An 18,286-nucleotide genomic window follows, 5' to 3' on the forward strand; every position below is an offset into this window, starting at 1 on the left:
TTGGGGATCCAACACAGAATAACGCTCTTCTTCATCGAGCTCCCGGACTATAAACTGTACCGGTGAGGCCGATTCGACACACACACACACACACACACACACACACACACACACACACACACACAGGACTTGAACAGAATTTTCTATGCATTTTTTCTTACCTTTGTTTATATTGTAAATATATTTTTGTATATATTGGGGGTTTGGGGTTGCTTGTTCAATACACTTTGGGTTAATATCTAAGTGATTGTTGTGAGAAATTTATTTGAGCACCTTTTAAAAAAGGGTTAAAAAACCATGATATTTGTGTAAACTGCCTTTACCAGGCTGAGTGTTACAAGCCCGTCTTAGACCAACTTGTAAGGTCCAGGAGACATTGTGAACCTGCTCCATCTCTTCCATCTCAGATACCCATATTTAGAATCAGGCAGATAGGGTTCTATTTATTATAATTGTATCCTTTATTTTTTATTTATTTTATTTTTTATTTTATTTAATTTTTTATTTTTTATTTTTTTTTAATTCTCTTTACAACTGTTTATTTTTTATACATAGCATTCTTTTTCTTATGCATATGTTATTGCTATTTTAATTAATATCTATGTAAAGCACTTTGAATTGTCATTGTGTATGAAATGTGCTATATAAATAAACTTGCCTTGCCTTGATGTGTGATTATAACGACAAGATAGGAGTTACAGAAATATGGACCCACTTTATATTAGGTGGCCTTAACTACTATGTACTAACATTGTAATTAATCATTTAATACAATGCACTTATTGTGTACATACATGTTTTTACATTGTACTTAAATTTTAAAAAATACCTGCATGTAATTACGTCTGTAATTAATTTCTGTACTTACATTTGTAATTACACAGTTGACATTTCCCTTACACTTAACCCTATCCTTAAACTTAAACTTACCCATATCACCACACAATGAGCCTAACTCTACCCTTAAACTTACCCATATCACCACACTTGACCCTAACTCTACCCTTAAACTTACCCATATCACCACACCTGACCCTAACTCTACCCTTAAACTGACCCACACCACCACACCTGTCCCTAACTTTACCCTTAAACTTACCCATATCACCACACCTGACCCTAACTCTACCCTTAAACTTACCCATATCACCACACCTGACCCTAACTCTACCCTTAAACTTACCCATATCACCACACCTGACCCTAACTCTACCCTTAAACTTACCCATATCACCACACAATGACCCTAACTCTACCCTTAAACTTACCCATATCACCACACCTGACCCTAACTCTACCCTTAAACTTACCCATATCACCACACCTGACCCTAACTCTACCCTTAAACTTACCCATATCACCACACCTGACCCTAACTCTACCCTTAAACTTACCCATATCACCACACCTGACCCTAACTCTACCCTTAAACTGACCCACACCACCACACCTGACCCTAACTCTACCCTTAAACTGACCCACACCACCACACCTGACCATAACTCTACCCCTAAACTGACCCACACCACCACACCTGACCCTAACTCTACCCTTAAACTGGCCCACACCACCACACCTGCCTCTAACTCTACCCTTAAACTGACCAACACCACCACACCTGCCCCTAACTCTACCCTTAAACTTACCCATATCACCACACCTGACCCTAACTCTACCCTTAAACTTACCCATATCACCACACCTGACCCTAACTCTACCCTTAAACTGACCCACACCACCACACCTGACCCTAACTCTACCCTTAAACTGACCCACACCACCACACCTGACCATAACTCTACCCTTAAACTGACCCACACCACCACACCTGACCCTAACTCTACCCTTAAACTGACCCACACCACCACACCTGTCCCTAACTCTACCCTTAAACTGACCCACACCACCACAACTGTCCCTAACTCTACCCTTAAACTGACCCACACCACCACACCTGTCCCTAACTCAACCCTTAAACTGACCAACACCACCACACCTGCCCCTAACTCTACCCTTAAACTGACCCACACCATCACACCTGACCCTAACTCCACCCTTAAACTTACCCACACCACCACACCTGACCCTAACTTCAACCTTAAACTTACCCATATCACCACACCTGACCCTAACTTTACCCGTATCCCAACTCAATATCAGCAAATATCAGCTTTTTATTGTGTGATTTCAGGTATTTGAGGTTTACTTACCTGGGATTAGTCGGTGTGTGAAAGAGTTAGAACAAGGAATTTTATGTGTACATGATGTTAGGCTTTATTTTATTTACTTATTTTCATAAGGTTTTGCATGGTTACATCTGTTCCACAGAATTTATGAATACATAAAATGGTACTCTGTGTAAATTGACCTCTTGAATTACATAGGGATTTGTGCATATATAATACCCAAATAAGGCTAATGTACAAATGTATCTATGTAATGTATCTATCACAATAAATGGACACTTTTTCTTATACAATGCCATTGGTTTCTTAGTTACTCTAGGCCTCTTCAATTTACACCCGAGTTTTGTGCACACATAATTCCTACAAAGAACATGATTGGATTTTATCTGTAGGGAAGAAGCAATGACAATAAGCTTCAATCGATATATTTTTTATGCCAAAAATAAAAAAGGAAAACTAAATAAAAAAGACAATGGTAATAAAATAACTTATCTGATAACTAGCTGGATTCTGATGCATAAGGCATTAGTAAAAAATACTAAATGGCATGAAAACATGATACTATAGTGTACGAATATCGCATAACACATTTAAATATATAACCACTGATCTCATGGTCGAATCTTCGCGGGTGTTATGAAACTAAGATCATACCATTTTGGCAATATGTGGGTGCTCAATATTAGTGTTATAAAGACGTGTCGCCTTTAAAATTCGAACACACGTCTGCCTGAAGTGAGATAACGTTACCTGAGACACGGCGCTGAGCGTCAGTCCGGTGTGCGACCCCCTTCAGACACAATCGGCTTAAGAACGTGCATATAAACGCACTCCAAGTGTTCTTTTCCTCTGTAGGCAGGTATTTTTTTTAGGTTTATTTATCAAAATGTTATTTTATATATTTGTGTGATGTTCTGTGTTTCGAGCGCGGCTTTTAAATGTTATAAGAGAACGGTTAATTAATGAATGTGTAGTGTTGCCTAGTTTTGATCACTTTATTAAAAGTGGTGGCTGTGTGCCGTGTGTAAAGTCAAATAAAAATAGTCTTAGCCTCTTACTGACTAGTGTCCTGCCTTTCCCAACCCGTTTATGCTGGGGGGTTTTTCCACTCTATGGTTTACACACACACACATAGATGATTCGACTTTTGGTCGACCATAAAGAGATACGAAAATTCTGATTTGAATGTGTAAATCCTTAGTCGGGGACACCCCTAGTTGTTAGTGGTTATTAAGTCATTGACTAGAAATGATTTGTTCTTAAGTAACGGATGTTTAAAAGCGCTAACTTAACAGTAATATTTTTTTCTCCACATTTATCCTATTTTGACGAATAACAGGCAGCAGATTATATTGGTTTGTTAAACGGCCTGACAAGGCCTTAGACTTTCTTTCACGTAACAGAACAGAGATAGAGAAAGAGGCAGGCACACTGGGTTCCCCCTTGTTTTGTAAACATTTGATAAAGGTACTGTTATCATAGTGGGGATCCAAAACACATCACTGAGAGCTGGAATCAGTTGTTTTTGGTTCACCCACAACAGATGGAGGATGGTGTGGGCCCTGGCGTTGTGACCAAAGAAATCTCACAGGAGGAGGGCGAGGGCGAGGGTGAGGGCGAGCTGGGCCCACAGGGTTTGGTGGTTGTGGGGCTCGACGATTTTTGGTCGATATTTGGGGGCTCACAGCGATCGAGTGTGATAGTCTGATTCCAGCATGAACCAAGTCCTCCATTTTCTCTTAGAAGCTCAGATGCGGGGATGCTGGAGAGAGGAAAGACATGTCCGGTGAGAGGGGCTGTTCCTCTGGTGTTATCGGAAGCTGGATGTTGTCCTGGCTTCCCTGTCCATTTTCCAGAAAATCATCCTTAGGTGCTGAATCTTGGAGCAGTTCTAATCCTTCATAGTCTGTTTGAGGTGAGCTCTGTGAGCAGGGCTCAGCTGCGATTGTGTCCATGTGCATTTGTTGTTGTGGCGGTGTGGTCTTATCATTGTCCTTGTGGGATGTGTCAGCCACATGTCCCTTCAGCTGCTGAAATGAAGTCCTGTGGTCGTCCATACTCTGTAATAGGTTGAGTGGGTTAAAACACACAGCTGAAGGATGAATTGTCTCTGACTCCCGAAGAGATTAAAGTTGTCGATGAAATTCACTCCCTTCATCATGCAGGTTTTTTGCAGCCATGTATTAAGCCCAAGCAATCATGAGAATCTATTTGTTCCTCTTGCTGGCAGTGGTCCACTGATGAATGGCTGAAATTACAGTTTTAAAGTGTTTTAATTAAGTTTTAAATTAAAGTGTTTCAAAAAGTTCATTGAAATCCCTTTTAATGAGTTCTGACTGCTCTTTCTGAATATCGTTCTTCCGTTGGGGCTGATTTAATCTGTGTTCGATCACATTCATCACGTTTTGGGATTCATCACCCTCATTCATTAATACTTTAAATCTGTTTTCAAGATGTATCGATGGTGGTCGGAAACTAGTGTTTGCAATCCTTGTGTCTGGGGTAGAGCATGCAACGGCAGCAATATATGAAGCTTGTGTCAATCTGACATCTCGAGTGCGTTTGGGTCTTGCCCCCTGTTTGTGCCATCGATTAATGTGTTGATCAGTTTCTTGTTTCTCTATCTGTTGAGTAGCACTAAATTTATGGGACTCACCAGCTGTGTGCAGAGGACATTCGTGATGAAGCTCTGCTGTGTGATTTGTCTGGTTTGGTAGTTCCGCAAATAACTTTGTTTGAAGAACTGCAATCCGTTGTGAAAGTCTGTGGCAGTTTGTGCAGCAAGTAGATTCTTGAACTAAAAGAGGCATTTTCTTATCCTTTCGATAGTAGGCAGCTGTGTTTTCCCTTCCGGAATGTAAGCTGATGGCAGTGAGAGGCTGGTCAGATGAAATGTTCGCTTTTTTTGTAGTAATCCAGTCGCCAGAGTTTCAGGTTTTATCATTAAAGTCAAGCTTTGTTGTTTGAACACTGTGATTGATTTGCTGAAGTTGAAGTCATGAGATAAAATATAGAAGCGATAGAGCAAAGTGCAGAGCAGTAAGCAAGAGCGTCCGAACAGTAGCAAAGCAGGAAGTAGGAGCGAAGCAGTAATTATGACAAATATCAGTGAATTCAGGAATAAAACAGAATGAACCAAACACCATGACATGACTTTCAGCAACAGTTTCCCAAACACTTGCCACACTCAGTTTTTGAATATGTTCACATCATACAGATCTTTTCTGATATCTTATAGATAAACAGATGTGTTTACCTGAGGGAAGAGAAGAGAGAACGATCAGTCCCAGCAGACACAGATCACACTTATCAGCCATTTTCTGTTTCTGTCAGTCTTTCTGTTCTTTATATAGTCACATCTCTTCCTTTATCATCATCAGCTCCTCCTGTGGTTTATTAACGTCCTCTGATCTGACCATCTGAGTGTTTAGTGCTGACTCTATGATACAGAAGCCTTTCACTGACTCTATATCTGTCACAGTCACTAACACTACACTTCCCATCATTCCTCTGATCTGACCATCTGAGTGTTTAGTGCTGTCTCTATGATACAGAAGCCTTTCACTGACTCTATATCTGTCACAGTCACTAACACTACACTTCCCATCATTCCTCTGATCTGACCATCTGAGTGTTTAGTGCTGTCTCTATGATACAGAAGCCTTTCACTGACTCTATATCTGTCAGTCACTAACACTACACTTCCCATCATTCCTCTGGTCAGACCATCTGAGTGTTTAGTGCTGACTCTATGATACAGAAGCCTTTCACTGACTCTATATCTGTCAGTCACTAACACTACACTTCCCATCATTCCTCTGATCTGACCATCTGAGTGTTTAGTGCTGTCTCTATGATACAGAAGCCTTTCACTGACTCTATATCTGTCAGTCACTAACACTACACTTCCCATCATTCCTCTGATCTGACCATCTGAGTGTTTAGTGCTGTCTCTATGATACAGAAGCCTTTCACTGACTCTATATCTGTCAGTCACTAACACTACACTTCCCATCATTCCTCTGATCTGACCATCTGAGTGTTTAGTGCTGTCTCTATGATACAGAAGCCTTTCACTGACTCTATATCTGTCACAGTCACTAACACTACACTTCCCATCATTCCTCTGATCTGACCATCTGAGTGTTTAGTGCTGTCTCTATGATACAGAAGCCTTTCACTGACTCTATATCTGTCACAGTCACTAACCTTCCCATCATTCCTCAGGCTCACACCTGCTCTCACTCACTATATCTGCAGTTGCCATCCTCACCTCAGGGTTTGGTCTCGTCACTGCTATCCAACACTTATCAGGCAACCTGTTTGTATCACACTTCATGATACAGATGGCTAAGATGATGCCAGTGTGTTTGTCGGCATTATGTCGTGTTTGTGCAGTATGTTACGCTCTTTCTGTATTTATTGTCTCTGTACTGCCTATGTGCCTGTCAGTGTAGCCGGTTTGGGCTCGCGTGTCTCTGTCACCACGGCTCGGCTACCACACTGCATTGTGTTGCGTTGTGTTGTGTGGTGAATAAAGAGTCGAATTGCTGGTTCAGAGGTTATCTGCATGAGTTGAAAATATGCAGTAAATATGTTGCATTCAATGTTGTGCAAAGTTAATCAGCCTTCTCCTGTCAAACATTGAACAAAGAGAAGATATCAGCAGACACGATAACTAATGAGAACAAATGAAGAAATGGAGAAGGCAGCAAAAGAAATGGGCCCTTACAGGGCAAAACTCACTACCAGTACCAAGCAGAGGTATTTAGAGAAGCTAGCCGATATAAAAGACTTCGACCCATCGAGAGCTGCCTGCAGAGATGGAACAGAGACCTAGACTCTTGACCCAGGGAATGTTCTGTTTCATATAATACCCAGAGGCTTGTCCATCTCTCTGAACTTTGTGTTGGCCCAGCAGAGAACGCAACATAGCTCCTAGAGTCCTATAAAATCGCTCATTTATTCCGTTACCCATTGGATGAAAGGCTGTGGTATATGACTTAGCCACCCCTGACAACTTTAGTAACTCTGCGATCAAACCACTCTCGAAATCAGCTCCCTGATCAGTGTGTATAAGATCAGGGAAGCCATAGACACAGAAAACATGATCTCACAGCTTACTGGCCACTTGCTTAGCTGTCTGATTTGGAAATGTGCAAGCTAATTTTGTAAAGTGGTCAGTGTCCACCAACACATCAACAGAGTTCTGACAAGAGTCTCCTGCGCTCCAGAAATCCAAACATACCAATTCCATGGATGCTAAGGTTCTAATACTCTACAACAGGGTTCTAGCAGAGGGCTCAGGTGATTTAGCGAGAATACGTTTTTGGCAACATTTAACATAAGACTTGATGTCTTGCTCCATCTTTGGCCAATAGAATCGCTGCCTCGCTAAAAGAAGTGTTCTCCTTTGCCCTTGATGTCCAGCTAGATCATGAATGCAATTCAATGCTTCCAATCAAAAAATATCCTGTATCCCTTCTTCACTGACTCCCTCAGCCTCCGACAGCAAAATGTCATACTCTTCGTTGAGCAGCCTATGGCCAATTGTCTTTGAAAAAGGGTCTCAACTAAGAGAATAAACAACAATGTTCTTGCTGCCTGCTATGTGATGTATCTCAAAGGTATAAGGGGCTAACTTTGCGACCCAGCAATGTTTGCAGGCATCAAGCTTTGGTTAAGTCAATATATATGTTGGAGGATTATTATCCGTCCAGACAGAGAATGTGTGTCTTTTAAGCCAATGACCAAACTTCTCAAGACACTCCACTCTAGAGCCAACTATTCTAGATGTGGAGTTGATAAGCTCTGGCGAGGCCAATCCAAGGACCTCACTAAACCACCCAATCGGTAGTAGCGACGGGCGGTGTAAACAAAGGGCAGGGACTTAATCAACAGGAGCTTATGACCCATGCTTACTGGGAATTCCTCGTTGATGGGAAACAGTTTCAATCTCCAGTTCCGATCACGAGCGGGGTTCAGCAGGTTACCTCTCGGTGCAGGGTAGGCACACACTGATCCGCCCATTGTGGCTTGCGTGCAGCCCCGGAGATCTAAGGGCATCACAGACCTGTTATTGCTTCATCTTGTGTTGCTGAACGCCACTTGTCCCTCTAAGAAGTTGTACGCCAAACACTCGGGGCCGCGTAACTATTTAGCATGCCAGAGTCTTGTTCGTTATTGGAATTAACCAGACAAATCGCTTCACCAACTAAGAACGGCCATGCAACACCACCCACAGAGTCGAGCAAGCGCTATCAATCTGTCAATCCTTTCCGTGTCCGGGCCGGGTGAGGTTTCCCGTGTTGAGTCAAATTAAGCTGCAGGCTCCACTCCTGATGGTGCCCTGTCGTCAATTCCTTTGCAAGTTTCAGCTTTGCAACCATACTCCTCCTGGAACCCAAAGAGGCCGGAGTGGTGCCTGACATTCGACACGCTGAGCGGGGAGGTACACTTTGCCCATAGCGGTTCTCGTCGAACCGGGCAATGGCCTGCTCCTGGCGCGTCTCAAGTTCCTTTCGACCAGGTGAAAATAAAAAAGGAAAGGATCCCTCGAAAGGGCCTGGTGGCGGGGGTGCACATCCGCACATCTTCATCTTCGTTCATCCGTGTTTCAACGTTGGGTTTGTTGCGCTCTGTCCTCTACAAAACCTGGACGGCCAGTTTCGCCCTTTCCCCCCGACAAAAGCCTGACGGTTGTTTTGAATCTGTCTCAGTGCTGCCGACCCCCGGGAGGGCCCACCATTCTGACCGTGCCCGAGATGGAGGCACCCTCCCCGGTCGCCAGCTGGGGAGGTTCCTCAGCTTGGAGCTTTTCACCAAGTTCGGCTTACAGAATCTGTCCGTTTTTCTTAACGGATCCGCCCATTTCCTGGCGCTTCGTTCCTGGAAGTCTCTAGCCCAACCCAAGGCGAACCTCTTTTTACAGGCTTTCCAGCACGCCATTCCCTGGGTCTGGTTGTCAGGTGCGCGTTTCAATGTCTAGTTTCGCCCTCTCCCCGACAAAAGCCTGACAGGTTGTTTTGAGTCCGACTTTGCTCGCACCCACCCTCCAGACAAGGGACGAGGCACCCTCCCTGGGCAGGCCTTGATTTCACTGCCTTGTACACCCTGGATCTGCTCTTCCAGGCTTCCAGACACTCAATTCCACTCCCTTCTCCCCTTCAGAGGTCAGACAGGGACGTTTTGAGTCCGCCTCGGCATTCCACTGCCCTCCAGGGAGGGCCCCGCCAACCCGACCGAACCCAGGAAGGGGCACCCTCCCTGGGGCTGGCCAGGGAGGTCAGAGAGCATGGAGCTCCCAGGCGTGTTAGGATTTTGAGGGCTCACTCTGCTGGACTTGGGTGACTGCCTTGAACACCCTGGATGACTTCCATCCATCCAGGCAGGTGACCCCATCTGTCCACCTTGTCTGACCGAACAGTGAAGCCTCTGCTGGGGTTGGGTGAATGTCTTGAACACCCTGGAACTCTGGATGACTAACATCCATCGAGGCAGGTGACCCATCCATCCACCTTGACTCAGGGGGCTGCAGCAAGAAAGAGAACGCCGCCCCCTGGCCTATAGGACCTTTCGAAGTGACTTCAGAGGTTTTTGAGAGATTCTTAGTTGCGAGGGGCAAGCTCTCCCCCCGGAGGACCTAATTTTTCACGATTCGGGGCCCCCCGCAGAGACGCAATCTGCGAGCTAGAGGAGGCGCGATCTTTCGTCTCCGAACGGAGGCTGCCCCAAACTGGATTTATGCTCTGCCTCTTTTTTTGACCTTTCGACCCTGGGAAGAGGCGAGAATGCCGCCCCCTTTCCGATCGGCCCTCTCAAAGTGGTGTCCGCAAATCCCCTTGTGAAAGTGGCAGAGGGATTTTGTTTCGGAGGTCCCGGGGGCCCAGGTTAGGTACCCTGGCTTAAGGGGGGGGGGGGGGGCAGCAAACCTAAAGGGCGTGGCCCTGGGGCGTAGGGAAAATGTTTGCAACATCACAGAGCTCCGCGCTTCGGAGGGCCCGATTGGATTGGTACAATGGAAAGCCACGGAAATCGAAGAATAGTAGGTGATCGGACAAGTAATTTGTTGACGGGACCCTGACCTCACACTCGCTGACCGCTCCACCAAACCGATAGTCAAACGGACGAATAACGGGCCAGCGGGCTGCGGTCTACAGTGGCACCATCCGTTAACAGGGGATCGGACAATTACTAGTCTTTCGGGAGCGACTTACCCCTTTTACCACTGCGATGATGGGAAGTGGATGTTTAACTGGTCCGCGAACAGGGGCTCATCAATTTAGCCCTTGTCGCCCCCTACGTGCGTCCGAACGGGCGCTATCTGGGGGAATCAATTCACCATCACCATTTAGGTGGTCAGAGACAAGGCCATGACACAAGGCCACATAGAGACAAAAGCCATGAATGGCCAAAAACATGTACAAACATATACAAGGCCATGATCAGCCACATAGCGACAAAGCCTTTAAGGCTGGAGAAAAGGGTGTGACAGCCACATAAAACAAGCCTGGGTGACCACATGACCGCCTGGGTATTCTACGTAGTGCATGGGCTTAGGGTTATCTTAATTGTTGTGAGAACCCAGCTAACACAGTTACGTTGTGAAGACGTAACCGGACCGGACCATATTCGTCGTAGCGACGTACCAAATAACGTTCCAGTGACGTAACTTTGTGATTCCCATAATCGTCGTGGCGACGTTATAGTGGGACGTTGCTGGAACGTGACGAGCACGTCCCAACGACCAAACTGGCACGTTGTGAGAACGTAACCTTAAAGGACCATATTCGTCGTAGCGACGTACCTAATAACGTTCCAGTGACGTAACTTTGTGATTCCCATAATCGTCGTGACGACGTTATACTGGTACGTTGCTATAACGTGATGATCACGTCTCAACGACCAAACTGGCATGTTGTGAGGACGTAACCTCAATGGACCATATTAGTCGCAGCGACATACCAGGTAACGTTCCAGCGACGTAACTTTGTGATTCCTGTATTCGTCGTGGCGACGTTATTATGATATGTCGCTGGAACGTGACAGGTACGTCCTAACGACCAAAATACCACGTCCACCTTTATTTGAATAATCTCACCTTTAGTCCGGGAAATGAAGATGTGCTTGGTCCATAACCTTGAAATCCACATAGAACTGATACACTCAAACATCTCTGCTGTAAAACCTTATTAATACATTTGTTTTGTTTTTAGTTAATATATTTAGGGATTATGTACTTGTAGATAATAAAAAAACGATACAAACCCCTATTAAATTGTCATAGAAAATGGCTCAAAACCACACTGCATTAATTTAATAATCAGCATTTATTCAGTGTTACTTTGTAGGCTACAAATATTAAGTCAACATTTGAACAGTGTAAAGTGTTAACAAATTATGAGTACAGAAATGTAACACATCCATTCATTAATCAAACAAACAACATAATAAGCAATGTAACCAATTATTAAAATATTTTATTGTCTTATTAGGGATGGGAGTAGTTAAGGATTTTCTCACTTATACTTATCAATACTCATATTGGTACTACTCTCAATAATTTAGCACAAAAAAGACATGGAAAAAAAGATTTATCAGTTTCTTTATTATTACTTTTATTTGCAGAAATGTCCTGCATGTCCTGTGAGGCACCTGCTACAAATGTCTGGTGGTGATGTGCTTTATTGCTTCACTATCTGTAGCTAAACCTGAACAATGTGACAATTACAAAAGATATATAGTCCTTGAGCTATAGTAAAAAAAGAGATATGTAAAAAACACTACATAGAGTCCTAGCATCTTTTCTGTATTATTGGGCCAAAATATACATCAACAGGTTTTTTTTTGTTCAAGAAAATGAGCATGATGACTTTCTCAGGAAGAATCTGAGACCCCTCATTCCTGACTGTGTCCCAGCTGTGGAAAAAGCTTCAGACAGTGTTGATGAGGCCGAGGGAGATGGAGAGCTGTGAGAGAAGAGGAAGAGGGTCTTTCTTACCCCACCAGCGGAGGGCAGGGTCTTCTGAGGATAGGATAGGAGGATGGCCTCTAGATATTCACTTTGGATCTTTGTAAACTGGAAGCTGAAAAAAAAGCCATACTATTGTAGGTTTATTGCTTTTTGTTAAAAAGGTATAATTGTTTTTTTTTTGTTTTTTTTTACTTACATGTTCTTCCTCCTCTTCATCCTCTTCCTTATCCCGAGCTACACTGTCACATCTTCATCATTTTCTGGCAGCTGAAACAGAGGAGAACCTTATTAATGTTGCTAATCTGATTTTTATGCTTTTGAAAGAGTCTCTTTTACTCAACAGTCACCAAGGCTGCATTTATTTGATAAAAAATACAGTACAAACTGTAATATATATTTAAAGTGATAATTCACCCAAAAATGTCAATTCTGTCATTAATTCCTCACCTTATGTTGTTCCAAACCTGTAAGACCTTTGTTCATCTTCAGACACAAATGAAAATATTTTTGATGAAATCCAAAAGCTTTCTGACCCCTCCATAGACTGCAACACAAGGCCCAGAAGGGTAGTAAAAACATTGTTAAAATAGTCCATGTGACTCCAGTGGTTCAACCTTAATGTTACGAAGCAACAAGAATACTTTTTGTGTGCAAAAATAACTTAATTCCACAATTTTGATCTAGCTTGTGCCAGTCTCCTTTCCATAGTAATTATTGATGTCTTTACATCCTTTCTGGGCCTTGAAAGTGTTAATTAAATTGCTGTCTGAAGATGAATGAAGGTCTTACAGGTTTGTAACAACATGAGGGAGAGGAATTGATGGCAGGATTTAAAGGTTTCCCAGATAGCAAAATTTCTCTGGCCCAGATCCGGCCCACACTTGACACTTTCATCTGGCCCACTACCCGCGTGGAATGATGGCACTTGGGCGGTCCACTCCCGTTTGTCAGATTTAGTCCACAATCAAGCCATAGCAACGCCGCATGTCAGCCATGAACAAAATGCACGAAGCAGAACTGGCCCACATCTGGCCCAGATAGCAAAATTTCTCTGGCCCAGATCCGGCCCACACTTTACACTTTCATCTGGCCCACTACCCGCGTTGAATGATGGCACTTGGGCGGTCCACTCCCGTTTGTCAGATTTAGGCCACAATCAAGCCATAACAACGCCGCATGTCAGCCATGAACAAAACGCATGAAGCAGAACTGGCCCACATCTGGCCCAGATAGCAAAATTGCTCTGGCCCAGATCCGGCCCACACTTGACACTTTCATCTGGCCCACTACCCGCGTGGAATGATGGCACTTGGGCGGTCCACTCCCGTTTGTCAGATTTAGGCCACAATCAAGCCATAACAACGCCGCATGTCAGTCATGAACAAAACGCATGAAGCAGAACTGGCCCACATCTGGCAGAACTAACCCTTTAAATTGAAAACAGCTATTTTACATTGTAAAATTATTATTATTATTTTAATATTCCTGTAATTAAAGCTGAATTTTCAACATCAATACACCAGTCTTCAGTGTTACATGATCCTTCAGAAATCATTCTCATATGATGATTTGCTGCTCACAAAAAACATTTATGATTATTAGCAGTGTTGACAACAGTTGTGCTGTTTCATATTTTTGTGTAAACCATGGTGCATTTTTATGGATTCCTTGATGAATAAAATCCTCATATTAGAATGATTTCTGAAGGATCATGTGACACTGAAGACTGGAGTAATGATGCTGAAAATTAAGCTTTGATCACAAGAATAAACTACATTTTATAAAATATTCAAATAGAACCCAATTATTTAGAATTTTAATATTATTTCAAAATATTAGATTTTACAGATTTTTTTTAATCAAGCAAATGCTATCTTGGTGAACATTAGAGACCTTTTTCAAAGAACTGTACCAAAACCAAACTTTTGAACATTATTGTATGTTTGAGGTTTTACATACTAGTCACATGGTGATAATGCCAGGGTTAGTTCATCCCAAAATGAAAAATATCCCATGATTTACTCACCCTCAAGCCATCACTAAGTTCTTCAGGCGAACACAATCAGAGTTATATTTAAAAATGTCCTGGCTAATCCTATAATGGCAGTGAATGCTTCATTTTTAAAGTCCATAAAAGTGCATCTATCCATCATATAATTGCGCCACACAGCTCCGGGGGTTAATAAAGGCCATCTGAAGCAAAGTGGCATGTTTGTGTGAGAAAAATATCCATATTTAAAACTTTATAGACTAAAATAACTAGCTTCCAGTGGTCAGCAATGCGCGAGTCGACTTGCGCAAAAAAGAATAACCCTTGACGCATGCGTATTGACGAACGCAGAAGTACAGAAATTAGAGCAAAACAAAACATAGCATGGGGGGGTCACCCTTTTTAGCGCAAGTCGACTCGCATAGCCTACCGCTTATCACCAAGCAAACCAAGCAATATTCACTGCCATTATAAAGCTTGGAAGAGCCTGTAGATTTCTTTATATAACTCTGATTGTGTTCGTCTGAAAGAATAATGTCATATAACTTACACATAGGATGGCTTGCAGGTGAGTAAATCCTCACCATTTAAGAGATGTTGTCCGACAGGAGATCTGCTCCAACTCTGCTAACTTTACAGTGCAGGCTGCAGGGCATCAGCATGGAAGCATCAACACTTTATCAGAGCCAAATATATAAATTATACAACGCCAGGTTTATTAAAAGGAAAGAAGCTACAGCAAAGGTTAAATGCAGAAAAGAGAAAGAATGGGTTAAAATATTGTTAAAAATGGACAAGGTTAATCAATCACCTTTTTCAGTTCACCTGTGTTTTCTACTTCTCTTTCAGCAGCTTCCTTCAGAAATGTTGGACACTTGGGAGCTTCACCTCTGTTGTAGAGGGATTTTTTTTTTCCCTTCTGAAAATCACAGAACATTTTATTATATGTTAACACGTTTTTTTCGCGCTCCGTGTTAATGTTAAGTTAATGTAAGTGACTTCGTCGATTAACAACAAACACATAACGTTAACGTTAGTTCAATTAATTAGCCACCTTCAATGACCCATTCAATTCCCAGAAGAAAAACTTTATAAAACTATCAAAACCTCTCATTTACACATGTGATTCAAAGCCTAAACAAGAGATTAACTTTATAGAGTTAACGTTAGCCTCGTTAACTTAACTTACAGTTCGGAAAACGGTTGATGTGCTTACGGACTTTTTTCCAAAGACTCTACATTTCTATAAAGTAAATATTCAACAGAACAGAAGCGTGTCAATGACACATAAGAAATGTCAGGAAAATGTCAGTAACAGTTGTGTGTATTATTTGTGTAACTTTAAAGACAACTCACCTGAAAGTATAGTGAAAACAACAACGAGAGGGAGTTTACTTTTGCGGCTTGTCAGTTGTGTTGCTGCACCGTTTCCATGGCAACTCCGCGCCGCTCCAGTGTTTGACCCATCACCACGTCAAAGTCACGCAGCAAGAATTACATGAATACAAATCAAGAATAATAAATAATGAATTTAGAACTCATTTTGATGTTCTATGACCCGCTCAGATGCAAAATGCCACTCCTGGCACCGCATGTGATAGTGGGACAATTGTTTTGTTTTGTTTTTTTGTTAGATTTTTTATTGTTTTTGCCAATACGATTTGCAAACATGGATTCATTTAAAAATATTTGATGAATGTAAATGTCCCATATAAATCAAAATGGCATACATTTGATAATACTTGTAAATTAATAATGCAATTTGGAAAGTTATGAAGACCAGTGGGCTACGTCGCTACAACGTTCTCCGTGGGATAAACACGCGACGTCTTTTGAGGACGTGCCCATAACGTTTCTGCAACTTTAGCCAAGATTTAAAAAAAAGGAACTTTACCACGACGTCCTTACAACGTTCTCTGTGGGATAAACTAGCGACGTCTTTTGAGGACGTGCCCACAACGTTTCTGCAACTTTAGCCAAGATTTTTAAAAAAATGGAACTTTACCACGACGTCCTTACAACGTTCTCTGTGGGATAAACTAGCGACGTCTTTTGAGGATGTGCCCATGATGTTTCTGGAACGTTAGCCAAGATTCTAAAACAATAGAACTTTACCACGACGTCCTTACAACGTTCTCTGTGGGATAAACTAGCGACGTCTTTTGAGGACGTGCCCATGACGTTTCTGGAACGTTAGCCAAAATTTTTAAAAATGGAACTTTACCACGACGTCCTCACAACGTTGTCATAAAGTAATGTCACGCTGACCAAGTGACGACTAACTGACGACGTTGTCACAACGTACTGTGTTTGCTGGGAAAGAGCTTACTGGGCTTCAAAAATGATCTTTTGATTAGTTCTGATGTAAGTCTTGTTTGCCAAAGATGACCATCTCCCCATTAGCTTGATTGTTGGCGCAGGGATTCCACGTTCCGCTGCTGTGGTGGCTGCCCTGATCCTAAAGGAATGTCCGGTGTAAAGGGAGGGGGATAGACTGCAGCTTTTAAGGATAGCTGACAAGTAGGTCTGAAACCTGGCCTTAGAGAGAGGTGCTCCGTTGAGTAAAATGAATAAGCCGGAGTGGTTAGAAGTTTTAGCCTGCACATTAAGATATTTGATCTGAAGTTTTGAAGTGAAAGGACATAAGATGTTATTTGTTATAGAAATTGTTAGTATGATACCCTAACCTTGAGAGTCGTTCTTAGAATGCTTAAGGAAAAGAGTAAATAATTTCGGTGAGAAGTGAATATTTGAAAAGGAAAGAACGCGAGTAGGAGAGAATTGATTAGTTTCCGAGGTGAATTCCCCTGGACGCATTAAACCAAATAAAAACTGATAGAAACACAGCTTCTGGCAGAATATCAATATATAGGGGAAAGCAGCCATTATGAACGGCCCAAATTAGTCTGTGCAATAAAGGCAATGTGACTGGCAGACGTTTCCCTTGCATTGTACCGGAAGATTTAGCCAGGCCTTTGAGTAATAACCTAACAGAAGGAATGGTGAACATGCTTGGATATGTAAGATTAAAATACTTTGCATGGAATTGAATACCTGCAAGCAATCTACGAATGAAAGACATTTTTAAGTGCGATTTTCATGGTTGTAGACGAGAAAAGAGCAGACTGTCCTAATCAGGATGGGAAAAAGAGGAATCTGAAAGAAAAAGCAGAACATTAAAAATGCAGACCAGGCAGAAGTATAGAGTGGATGGAGCTAATCCTCTAGATATGTAATGTCTAGCTGATTTGAGCAGATCGTCTTATTTAGTATTGTTTCTAATAGTGGAGGGCAGGGTGTTGGATCCTGGTTGGCTGAGGGGCAAAGCTGCTGAATGTCAGAAAAAAAAAACGAGGAAGCGCAATAAGCAATGATATTGCAATGCCCTGGAATATATGCAGCTTTGATGATGAAGTTCAAAATGACTAATTGCCAAATCAACTTTCTCAGGAAAGGTATGACTGTCTGGGAATGAGATCTGCCTTTGTTAATGATTGCGACTGTGGCTTCATTATCACAAAACATCATAATGCGTTTCCTAGATCTCGCCGGGCCCCAGATGATGCTAGCTACTGTCAACAGGTACAGTTCATGAAGCGCGGATGAAACAGAGCCGGATGCCGGCTTGGGAAAACCGTTTGGCCATTTATTTGCAAAACATTTCCCTTGGAAGAATCCCTCAAAGCCGATAGAGGGGGAAGTGTCGGTATATAAATTTAGTTGTTCGGATGATTCAAAAACGTCATTATAGAAAAAAGAGATACCATTGCATTCATTTAACAAGCAAGTCCAGAATCTGATATCAGACAAACATTCTTCATCAAGCTGAATTTTGTCACTTAGATTTGGTACGGAGTGAGCTAGTGTTAACAACCGAGAAATAAATGCCCTGCCTTGAGGTATAATGCTCGTAGCAAAATTAAGATGACCGAGCAGTGAGAGCATGTCACGCTTTGATAAGACGTGCAAGGAGGAGAATGTTTCCAGAAATGAGCTGATTCTAATGAGCTTTTCATTTGGAAGGGAAGCCTGCAAATTGACTGTATCAAGAAAAATGCCTAAGAATTTTAGCGAAGTAGAGGGACCCTGCATTTTTTTCCTCGGAGAAGGGGAACGGCTAAGTTAGTGAAAACCTGC

General features: G+C 42.5%; 1 long non-coding RNA gene across 2 annotated transcripts; it reads right to left on the reverse strand.

Annotated features, from left to right (window-relative positions):
- Positions 1–11,519: 11,519 nt before the first annotated feature.
- Positions 11,520–15,059, reverse strand: LOC137049785 (uncharacterized). 2 transcript variants are annotated; one of them, XR_010899713.1, is made up of 4 exons: positions 14,961–15,027; positions 12,607–12,703; positions 12,356–12,426; positions 11,520–12,271 (listed from the first exon to the last, which is right to left on the reverse strand). It is a non-coding gene; the product is annotated as an uncharacterized lncRNA (long non-coding RNA). The 2 variants fall into 2 exon arrangements; XR_010899714.1 differs by lacking the exon at positions 12,607–12,703 and having other exon boundaries at positions 14,961–15,059.
- Between the last annotated feature and the right edge of the window lie 3,227 nt (positions 15,060–18,286).

The sequence above is a fragment of the Pseudorasbora parva genome, chromosome 2 (assembly GCF_024679245.1).
Source record: "Pseudorasbora parva isolate DD20220531a chromosome 2, ASM2467924v1, whole genome shotgun sequence".
Classification (NCBI taxonomy): Eukaryota; Metazoa; Chordata; class Actinopteri; order Cypriniformes; family Gobionidae; genus Pseudorasbora; species Pseudorasbora parva.